This window comes from Asparagus officinalis, chromosome 9 (assembly GCF_001876935.1).
Source record: "Asparagus officinalis chromosome 9, Aspof.V1, whole genome shotgun sequence".
Lineage (NCBI taxonomy): Eukaryota > Viridiplantae > Streptophyta > Magnoliopsida > Asparagales > Asparagaceae > Asparagus > Asparagus officinalis.
The window spans coordinates 51360921-51372344 of NC_033802.1; positions in this window are offsets into that span (position 1 = coordinate 51360921).

Consider the following 11424-nt stretch of genomic DNA (forward strand, 5'->3'; position numbering starts at 1 on the left):
CTCAAGGGGTAAAGAGAAAAGAACCAATTTAAACAACCACCCATACACTAAATTAGGTGATGTGAGACTATTGTTTGAAGGCACACTACCTTTTCTCCCTCTACTATGCACAACACAACCAACAGTCCCCCCTAAAGGCAATGTTTGACTGAAAATTCAGGAAATAAAATAAATCACTAAATCAAAAAACAAATATAACTTGGGCTAACTTTCGTATCCTGTCTTTGAGAGAGGTAGCTTTCGGCTTTGAACCTTTCCTTAGTGGGTTCATCGTAAACTGAGGGACATAATGGACTATGCCTTAAATTAGGCCCCTTGTACCAGGTATTATGGAAACAACACACAATACGTCTTCATCTATTGAGTAAAGCTAGTTGAGTGTTAAAGGTCATGCTCACAGTAACCGGCTTATGAGAGTTTCTAAGGGTTAGCCCTGCCCCTCCCCCCCCCCCCCCCCCCCCCCCCAACTGCGGCCATCACAGTTCCTCTCATGTAGGTAAGTCCTCCAAGGGTACTACAGCTAGATATCATACCCTCCATAATACATGTGTTGGACTTCTTAAGAGTAAAACTCAACCGAACCAGCTGTATCATAAGAGCATCGTCATCATAGAGAAGTGGTAGTAGCAGATGACACCATAATGATATATGAATATATCTAGGTTCATGCTCCATACGAGTGTTACTAGTCCAGCTTGTTTCTACCACATTGAACTTACATTGGGACTGTGTCTCCAAATAAAGGTTGGGTCAGTGACCTCATCTATGGGCTTAACCCCATCTACCTCGATTAATCCAGAACCACACTCCTGCATAGACCTTTAGTCAATGAGTTAGCAAGATTCATTTTAGACTTTACAAAGTCTAGAATCATAACTTTGTCTATCACACGTTGTACAGATTTATATCTTATTTGAATTTGTCTGTTAAGGTTTTTATTGACATGCACTTACTTTAGAAGCTCTATGGTGGATCTAGAATTAGAGTGAATAGAAATTAGAGGAGAGGGTTTAGGGACCAAAGGTAGTTTAGACAGTGGATCTTTTAACCATTCTGCTTCTGTGCAAGTGGCATCAAGTGCAATCAATTCAGACTCTATGGTGTTCCTGACAATTGCTGTTTGCTTAGAAGATTTTCAAGATACAGCCACACAACCAAAAAGGAATACATATTCACATATAGACTTTACGCCGTTGGAATCCGTGACCCAATTGGCATCACTATACCCTTCTATTGCATCAGGATACCAAGTGTAAGTCAAGCAATAGTGAACTATGCCTTTCAAGTATTTAAATACTCTCACTAAGGCAATCCAGTGATCTTGGCTAGGGTTGCTGGTATACCGGCTCGGTCTCCCTACAACATAAGCTTTATCAGGTCTAGTCTGATTGGATATGTACAAGAGAGATCCAATTAGTTGAGAATACATTGAAATTACCCTAGAGGGGGTGAATAGGGTAATGTGATAATAAATGTACAATTAAAATTTGTCAATGCAACAAACCAACCAAATTAAATGTAAAGGCAATAAATAGAGAAAGAGTTTAGAGAATAGTTAGCCAATAGAGACACGTAATATGTTCACGAGGTTCGGTCCTTTGACCTACGTCCCCGACCACCTCTCCTGATGATAACTTCACTATCACACCCGGTTTGGAAGCCAGAACTTCTTCACAACGATCTCCTCTTGAGATTTTACAATCCACACAAGTGATCTCCTCGAGATCAATCTCACCACACAATCACAATGGAAGAAGGAAAAACTCTCACAACAATCCTATGACAAGGATCAAGTGAAGAACAAGTAAAGCCCAAGGGCTATGGAGTGTGGATATGAAAAAAACAAAGGCTTAAATACAATTTATGATTAAGAATTAAAAGTTTGAGCTTAAGAACACTTAGAAAATCAAACTTAAGATTTTTCTCTTGCTAAATTGATTACTGAAGTTATGAGGGTGTTTGGGTACTAGTAAGAAAATCTGCAAGTGCACAGACTTGTTGTAGCTATCAAGATCGATCCTATAGGAACTAGGAGTTAATTACCAAATTTCACGTTATTCGACTAGGAAAACCGACGAGTAAAATAGAAGAGATTAAATTTTTGAGATTAAATAAAAGAAATAAAATAAACAGCTAATCGAGTGGAATTCAATATAATAAAGGGCTAGGATTGGGTTTTCACCATAACTACGATGCTCAATGATGAATTATTTCAATTCTCGATGTTAGTTTAAACTAGAAAGGTTGAATTAGCCTAAATTAATCTAAAGCCTCTTTCAAAATCTAAAGATCGTGCCTAATTAATCTCAATTAACCTACTTTCGTGGAATCAAGATTAAATTAAACCCATTAAGCTTTATGCTAATCCAAAACAAATCCCTAAGGAATCTAGCCTACTTTTGTGATTCGAATTCCCTGCGTAATTTCTAGAGGTTCGGTATTAATTTTTACCTTTCAGTATGCTAATTAATTAGCTATGATTGCTAATCCGGTGATCAAGCGAATCAATAAAAATAAAACTTAAGAAATTAAGTTTAAAGATTTAAACTTTTACCAAGAGTCTATATTAATTCATCATCAATTACCAAAAAGTTGGGTCTTTCCCAATCCTAGACAAAGAATCTACTCACACATGATTAGTATAAGAGAATACATCAAATAAATATGCAAATCAATCATAAGAAGAAATTAATAAAAGAGAGAAAAGAATTAACCCGCCTTTCAATTAAAATCTTCAAAATATAAACTTGCAATCCAATCTTGTACAAGAAATTTGTGTCTTCCTTTAATACTTGAACTCTAAAATAAATGCTAATTGACGGCTAAGAGAAAAAAAAATTCTTACGATAAAATACTTATTTATAGGTCCCCAAAAAATCTAAAAAAAGATAAGGCCCGAAGTGGTGCGCACTACACCAAGGTGTGGTGGAATCTGTCTAGCTTATTTTATGCTTGTTCGTATAGTCTTTAGTATTTTGGCTGTAAATTCTTCGTCTAACCTCGGAATGAGGTGATTCAAGTTGTGTTGGAAATATGTTGAAGAGATATACAACTTTTATCTTTTGAGAGTTTCCTAATTCGAACTGAATCATGATCGAAATTCTAGTTATTCATACTCATGCATTCATTTCCTTCTCGAGCCATGCATTCTAAATCTCGTTGTTGCTTCAAACTCTTGTTTAACTTCCAACGATAGAAACCGGCATGTCCTAAGAAACTTCTTACTCCCCTAACCGACATTGGTGGAGGCAATTTTTCAATGATTTTTACTTTTGCTTGATCAACCTTAATTCCGCTCTCGGACACCTTGTGTCCTAGAACTATTCTTTCCCTTACCATAAAGTGACATTTCTCCTAGCTTAGGACTAAATTAACTTCTTCATAACACTGTAAAACTCGAGACAAGTTAGCTAAACAACCATCAAAAGTATTCCCATATATGGAGAAGTCATCCATAAACACGTCCATAATGTTTTCTTTAAAATAAGAGAAAATTGCCACCATACATCATTGCAAAGTGTCAGGGGCATTACAAAGAGCGAAAGACATGCGCCTATAAGCAAAGGTCCCATAGGGATAGTAAAAGTGGTCTTTTCCTGGTCACTAGAATGAATAGGGATTTGGAAAAATCCCGAATAGCCATCTAAATAACAAAAATAGGAATGTCAGGCCAACCTTTACAACATCTAGTCTATAAAGGGAAGTGGAAAATGATCTTTTTGGGTTTCCTTGTTCAACTTTCTATAATCAATACACATCCTCCAACCCGTAACCATCCTAGTAGGGAAAAGTTCGTTATTCGCATCCTTGACTACGGTCACACCCCCTTTTTTAGGAACCACAGGGACCGGGCTAACATATTCACTATCAGAAATAGGATAGATTACCCCAGCGTTTAGTAGCTTAAGCACCTCTTTTTTAACCACTTCCTTCATGTTAGGATTTAATTTACATTGGTGCTTAATAGAGGATTTATGATCATCTTCCAAGAGAATTCTATGCATGAAAATTGATTGGTTGATTCCTTTAATGACGTCCATGGTGTATCCTATGACATTAAGATGCATCCTAAGTATTCTAAGCAACTTATCAGTTTCATTTTCATTCAGACATGCATTCATAATTATAGGATAAGTAGAGTTAGAACCAAGATATATTAGACCCTAAGGTCGCTATGAAAGAACCCTAGAGGGGGGGTGGGGGGGTGAATTGAGTTTATGCTAATCTAATCCGATTTTATGCCAATTTAAAACTTATTAATAATTATGTTCTTGCAAGATGATATACAACTACTTATGAGCAAGAATATGCAATATGAACAAAGGTGATATATCCTAGCAATGAGATATACTATATGATGTATGCAAGGATATATAAACTATCACAAGGGTGAAACAAACAAGACACAATAGGCTATAAGATGAACAGTTATAAGTGTGCTAATGCAAACCAAACACGCTATATGTTCACGAGGTTCGGACCTTCCGTCCTACGTTCCCACTCGCCACTCTCAAGGAGAATCCACTACACAACTCGGTTTGGAGCCGGAACTTCTCTACACACTCGGTTTTCTAGCTAACCGAAAACTCTACACACTCGGTTATCAAGTCAACCGACAACTCTCACAAATCCTCACAATGTACATACACAAGCAACAACCTCAAGTGTTGGTCCTCACATATCGACTCCCTCAAGTGCTCGGAATTATCACCTCTCACTAGGCCACTGACGCCACTCCTCTTGGTATCGACTCCGTCCTCACCACACACTCCTCTCGGTGTACAAGTGTAATACAATGTGATCTCACAATGAAGGGTCAATACAAATAAATCGTTCTCTACAATAGATGAGAACACAATGTAGGCTTACTCTCAATGTTACAACTCCCCACAATCCAAATTATACAAAGTATGAAAATACAATAAGCTCAATGGTTGTGTGTGTATAAAGAGATAAAAAAAATTAACTAAACTCAATATAAACGCTAGCTTAATAAAATGATAATCAAATAATAAAATGTAAAGCTAGATTGAGTTTAGAAAACTTTTCCAATAAATGACAAGAGTGAGAGAGAGATGATTTGAAGCTCAAACACCAAAGATTATCTCCTCAAGCCATTGTGAAATTATCTTCACAAACGAAACTCTTAAACAAGGCTTAAACACCTATAAACAAACTTAAACAAACTTTAAACCCTTGTTAAACTTTCTTAAAACATTCTCTTAGATTATTGAAGAGCTGAAGGCAATGGGGTATTTATAACAACCCAAGACATCAGCCAAAATCCAACTAAAAAGATAAAAAAACCCAAAAAATATTGCTGGAAACTAGCCGTTACTGTGCAACGGCTCTTTCACTAAAAAGATAAAAAAACCCAAAAAATATTGCTGGAAACTAGCCGTTACTGTGCAACGGCTCTTTCATAAGTCGACTTATGAGTCGACTTATATAAGTCGACTCAGCAGAAGAAAAATCATAACTGCGCTACACTTCTTGAGTCGACTTATGAGTCGACTCATAAGTCGACTAATGAGTCGACTAAACATGCACAGACCTGAAGTGCACAGAAAAACTCAACTTTAAATTGGGTTTAAAAATATCAAATAAATTTTCAAAAATATAAAACTTTGAGAAATGATTGTAAACATGATAATAAACATGTTACAAAAACTGGTTTTCAAAAAGAACTTCCCAAATGTAAAATAACATCATTTTTCAAAATAGTCAAAAAACATAAAAACTAAACATACATGTTTTTTACATTTGACTTAAACAAACTTTTGAAACTCTACAAAATGATTTTATAGACTTAAAGAAAGATGTAAACTATTTTTATGAAGTCTATAAATAATGAATATAATATTTTGTCAAATACAATAGAATATGAAACATATGAGTATGGATATGAATATATATTTGTTTTATATCTATTTAGATCAAACCAACTTATCCACATAAAAACAAATATGTATGAATATAAATATTTATTTATATACTTGTAAAAACTTCGTTTGTGGATAAACCAAAAGCCAAGATGTGTATATAAGATGTGTATATATATATAACTATATATATATACATAGAAAACAATAAAATGTGTGTATATTTGATATTGAGCTTAAAGTACTAACACACATAATATAAACTCCTAAACTAAACGTTACCCAAGCAATCTTGATCTTCAATAAGCTTGACTTGGTACACTATGCGGAAGAATCTTGAACTTGGATCTTCAACTTGAATTACAAGGCTTCACTCCACAATTCCGCCAACCTCCATTGGATATAATCATTGAAGCGCAATTCCATCCATCCTCCAATATGTTATTTGTCTACAATTGATACAAAAACACAAACACTAGACAAACAACATTAGAAGTAAATTGTTTATAAATCATCATCAAAACAAGCTTAACAATCTCCCCCTTTTTGATGATGACAAACAATTTACAAAAAGATATATGCATGAAAGAAAATTAATATTATAATTTATAATTATCATGCATATAAACAAAAAATGTTATACTCACAATTTTTCTCCCCTTTGATAACATCAAAAAGGGGGAAATGATGAGAGAGCGAAGGCTCCCCCTATCTACAAGCACGGTGAGTATAAAAACAAAAATAGGGAAAAGCTCCCCCTATCAAAATGCCTAATGGATATATGAAATGAATGCTAAGGCAAAAATATGTGAGTAAGCATAAATGAAAGATATGCTAAATATAACTCACATACAAACAAGACAATGAGAACATATATTGATATGTCATTATGAAATAATGTATCATTACTCAAACATAAAAACAATGTATGAATAAATTTATGAAAACAAAGGAATGAGGAAAACATGAGAACCATGAAAAAAGTTTTCAAAAAAAAACAAACCACTCAAATGAAATAATAAATCAAGATTTGAGTCCAAAAACAATGTTTGATCAAAAAAGAAAATTTTCTTTGTATAACTTGATCAAACCACTCATAGAATACATTATAAGACACGAATAGATGATCCATAAGTACAAACACATAAATATCATCATATAAGTATGATCCATAAGTACAAACACATAAATATCATCATATAAGTGAAATATAATGAATTCAAAGCAACAAATCCAAAAAACATAATTTTTAAGAGAGGCAACAATATCAAGCTCTTGAGCTTGTTTCAACCCATATAAACAATTTTTAGCATCAGATAAATAATATTTGGGAATAAACACCCAATAAACCTAGGGGTTTATATAACCACAAACCTCTCATCAAAATTAAAACTAATAATCATGAAAACATAAGAATTGATCAAAGAGAAATTGTTTTTAAAAAAATTCAAAACATAATTTTCAAAACTAAGAAAAAGAAAAAGAAAAACACTAAAATTCTTGGTTTAAAAATCAAATTTATTTTGGTATCCAAGTACTTGTGGTACCAAAATATTTAAGGACATGACCCCTATCTTTTAAAGCTCAAAGCCCTTGGGTTATGACCCCATTTGGGCACATGTTGTGCACTAACACGGTCAAAACAATATCCATTCAAATGACCCTTTCGATTGTAATTCGTGCAATGAAAAGAGTGAAAGGATTTATGTTGACCAAGTAGGTGTGCACGGAAATTATTTGCAAATAAAGATTGTCTTTTAAATTCATTTTACAAATGGGAAACCTTATTAAACAAAGGTGGTCTTTTTGGAACATTTTACAAAATAGGAGCTTTTTGCACATCAAAACAAAATTTAGCAAGATGTCCAAACTTACCACAAACATCACATTTAAAAACATGTGGTCTACTATAAGTATTTGGTAAACTAGAATTTTTTTTCAAATCAAAGCAAAACTTTGCCAAATGGCCAAACCGACCATAAAGATCACAATGATACACACTAGCATTCTTATGATGAACATTATGTGCATGTGCATGAGTGTGTGATGAAGAAGCCTTATGAGATACACAAAAGGAATTAATATGAGTCTTAGTGGGTTTATGTGCATCATAGAAAAATTTAGCAAGGTGGATTTTTCGGCCGCAAATAGAGCATTTATAAATTTTGCTATACATGTGTGCATGATGTATAGTATGTTTAGATATAGTAGCATGCGATTTAGCACATATGTCCATAAGCTTGTTATTATTGGCAATACATGATTTAAGAGTTGAATCTAAAGATGATATTCTATTTTTAACATTATTCAACTCATCATTAGGCACATATGCATTAATATTAGACGTAGAACATATATGATCATTTCTAAAAGAATTAAACACATTTCTAATGTTCTCTACTTCTAATATGGCGTTGTTCTTAGCATGAGATAAGCTAGAAATGGATGAGGTTAATTTTTCATTTTTCAAATTTAATAAGTAATTATTTTCTTTAAGCATAATATTTTCTTTTACAATGACATCAAATTTGGAACCTAGCAACTCATGATCGGATTTCAAATTAACATGCTTGCTTTTCAAATCTATAAAATTATTATGCAACTTAGTGTAGGCATGCATTAATCTATCATATGCACAAGTGAGTTCATTGATGGATATATCACTATCAGATTCTGAATCGCTTACCACACTAGGGCTATCGTCTAGTGGCCGTGTGCATGATGATGATGCTCCAATAGAACTTGAAGAGAAAGCCGCCAAAGCTTTTTTGATCGCCTCCAAGTTTCCTTGATGCGCTTCTAATAATTTCCACAATGTATAAGCGCTATCAAAAGAATCAAGCTTGTTAGACATTGATGAATCAAATGCATTTAATAAAAATTCTAACACAAGCTTGTTCATAGTAAACATCTTTTTATGATATTTGCTCCACTTGGATTTCTCCAACGTGGGCACAATATAAGCAGAATGAATAACTTCCCATAAATTGATATTTTTAGATTGAACAAATATTTTAAATCTAAAACACCATTAAGCATAAAGGAAAACATTGAATTTAGGAACAACACTAGGATCATAGCCTAAACAAGATGAAACATGCATATTCATAATATAAACTATATGCAAGCAAGATACAAATAATCTCAAAAATAGATTAGCACAAGAAAGATAACTTGGATCTTTAACTCAAGGCGATTAGATCTTAAATCAAAGAGTACCAAGCTCTGATACCAATTGTTAGACCCTAAGATCGCAATGAAAGTACCCTAGAAGGGGGGGGGGGGGGGAAAAGGGTTTATGCTAATCTAATCCGGTTTTATGCTAATTTAAAACTTATTAACAAATATGTTCTTGCAAGATGATATACAATTACTTATGAGTAAGAATATGCAATATGAACAAAGGTGATATATCCTAGCAATGAGATATACTATATGATGTATGCAAGGATATATAAACTATCACAAGGGTGAAACAAACAAGATGCAATAGGCTATAAGATGAACAGTTATAAATGCGCTAATGCAAACCAAAGATGCTATATGTTCACAAGGTTCGGACCTTCCATCCTACGTCCCCGCTCCCTACTCTCAAGGAGAATCCACTACACAACCCGGTTTGGAAGCCGAAACTTCTCTACACACTTGTTTTTCTAGCTAACCGAAAACCCTACACACTTGGTTATCATGTCAACTGACAACTCTCACAAATCCTCACAATGTACATACACAAGCAACAACCTCAAGTGTTGGTCCTCACGTATTGACTCCTTCAAGTGCTCGGAATTATCACCTCTCACTAGGCCACCGACGCCACTCCTCTTGGTATCGACTCCATCCTCACCACACACTCCTCTCGGTGTACAAGTGTAATAAAATGTAGCAAAGAGAATATAAAAAAATCTAGTCTAGCTTAATAACATAAACACACAATATTAACTCTGTAGTCCTCGGCAACGGCGCCAAAAACTTGGTAGGAAAATCCGCAAGCGCACGGACTTGTTGTAGTTATCAAGGTCGATCCCACAGGGACTAGGAGTTAATTACCAAATTTCATGTTATTCGACTAGCTAAACCGATGAGTAAAATAGAAGAGATTAAATTTGCGAGATTAAATAAAAGAAATAAAATAAACAACTAATCGGGTGGAATTCAATATAATGAAGGGCTAGGATTAGGTTTTCACTAACTTTGGTGCTCAATGATGAACTATTTTAATTCTCGGTATTGGTTTAAACTAGAAAGGGTGATTTAGCCTAAATTAATCTAAAACCTCTTTCAAGGCTTAAAGATCATGCCTAATTAATCTCAACCTACTTTCGTGGAATCAAGATTAAATTAAACCTATTAAGCTTTATGCTAATCCATATCAAATCCCTAAGGAATCTAGCCTACTTTCGTGGTTCGAATTCCCTACATAATTTCTAGAGGTTCGGTATTAATTTTTACCTTTCACCCCTTCAATTAATTACCTATGATTGCTAATCCGGTGATAAAGTGAATCAACAAAAATAAAACAAAAGAAATTAAGTTTAAAGATTTAAACTTTTACCAAGAGCCTATTTAATTTATCATCAATTACCAAAAAGTTGGGTTCTTTCCCAATCCTAGACAAAGAATCTACTCACACATGATTAGGATAAGAGAATACATCAAATAAATATGCAAATTAATCATAAGAAGAAATTAATAAAATAGAGGAAAGAATTAACCCGTCTTTCAATTGAAATCTTCAAAATATAAACTTACAATCCAATCTTGTATAAGAAATTTGTGTCTTTCCTTCAATACTTGAACTCTAAAATAGATACTAATTGATGGCTAAGAGAACAAAGCAAAAAGTTATTAAACCCTAAGATAAAATACATATTTATAGGTCCCCAAAAAAATCTAGAAAAAGATAAGGTCTGAATCACGAGTGTTGCGCACACTACACCAGGGTGTGGTGGAATCAGTCTCGCTCATTTTGTGCTTGTTCATATAGTCATTGGTATTTTAGCTATAACTTCTTTGTCCAAACTCAGAATGAGGTGATTCAAGTTACGTTGGAAAGTTGTTTAAGAGATATACAACTTTTGTATTTTGATATTTTCCTAATTCGAATTGAATCATGGTGGAAATTCAAGTTATTCATACTTGTGCATCCATTTCCTTCTCGAGCCATGCATTCTAAATCTCATTGTTGCTTCAAACTCTTGTTTAACTTCTAACGATCATTGAATCTTTCAATCTTTAGCCAATACCTACCTATAAAAACACAAACCATAGTAGTATCCTCGATCTAAACACGAAATATATATCAAATACCCATAATTCATGCTTGAAATACACTAAGATAATGCATATTTTACGTGTTTATCAGGTATTTATAGAAGCCCCAAACCATAGCCCAAATCCCAAACAAGAGACAAAATCCTAAAATTTCAGCTCATCCAAAAACTACCCATTATAGTGTTATAAGTTGACTTGCTATAGTACACAAGTCAACTTATAAAACTACCCGTTACAGGTTGTACAACACATATAAGTCGACTTGTTAGAG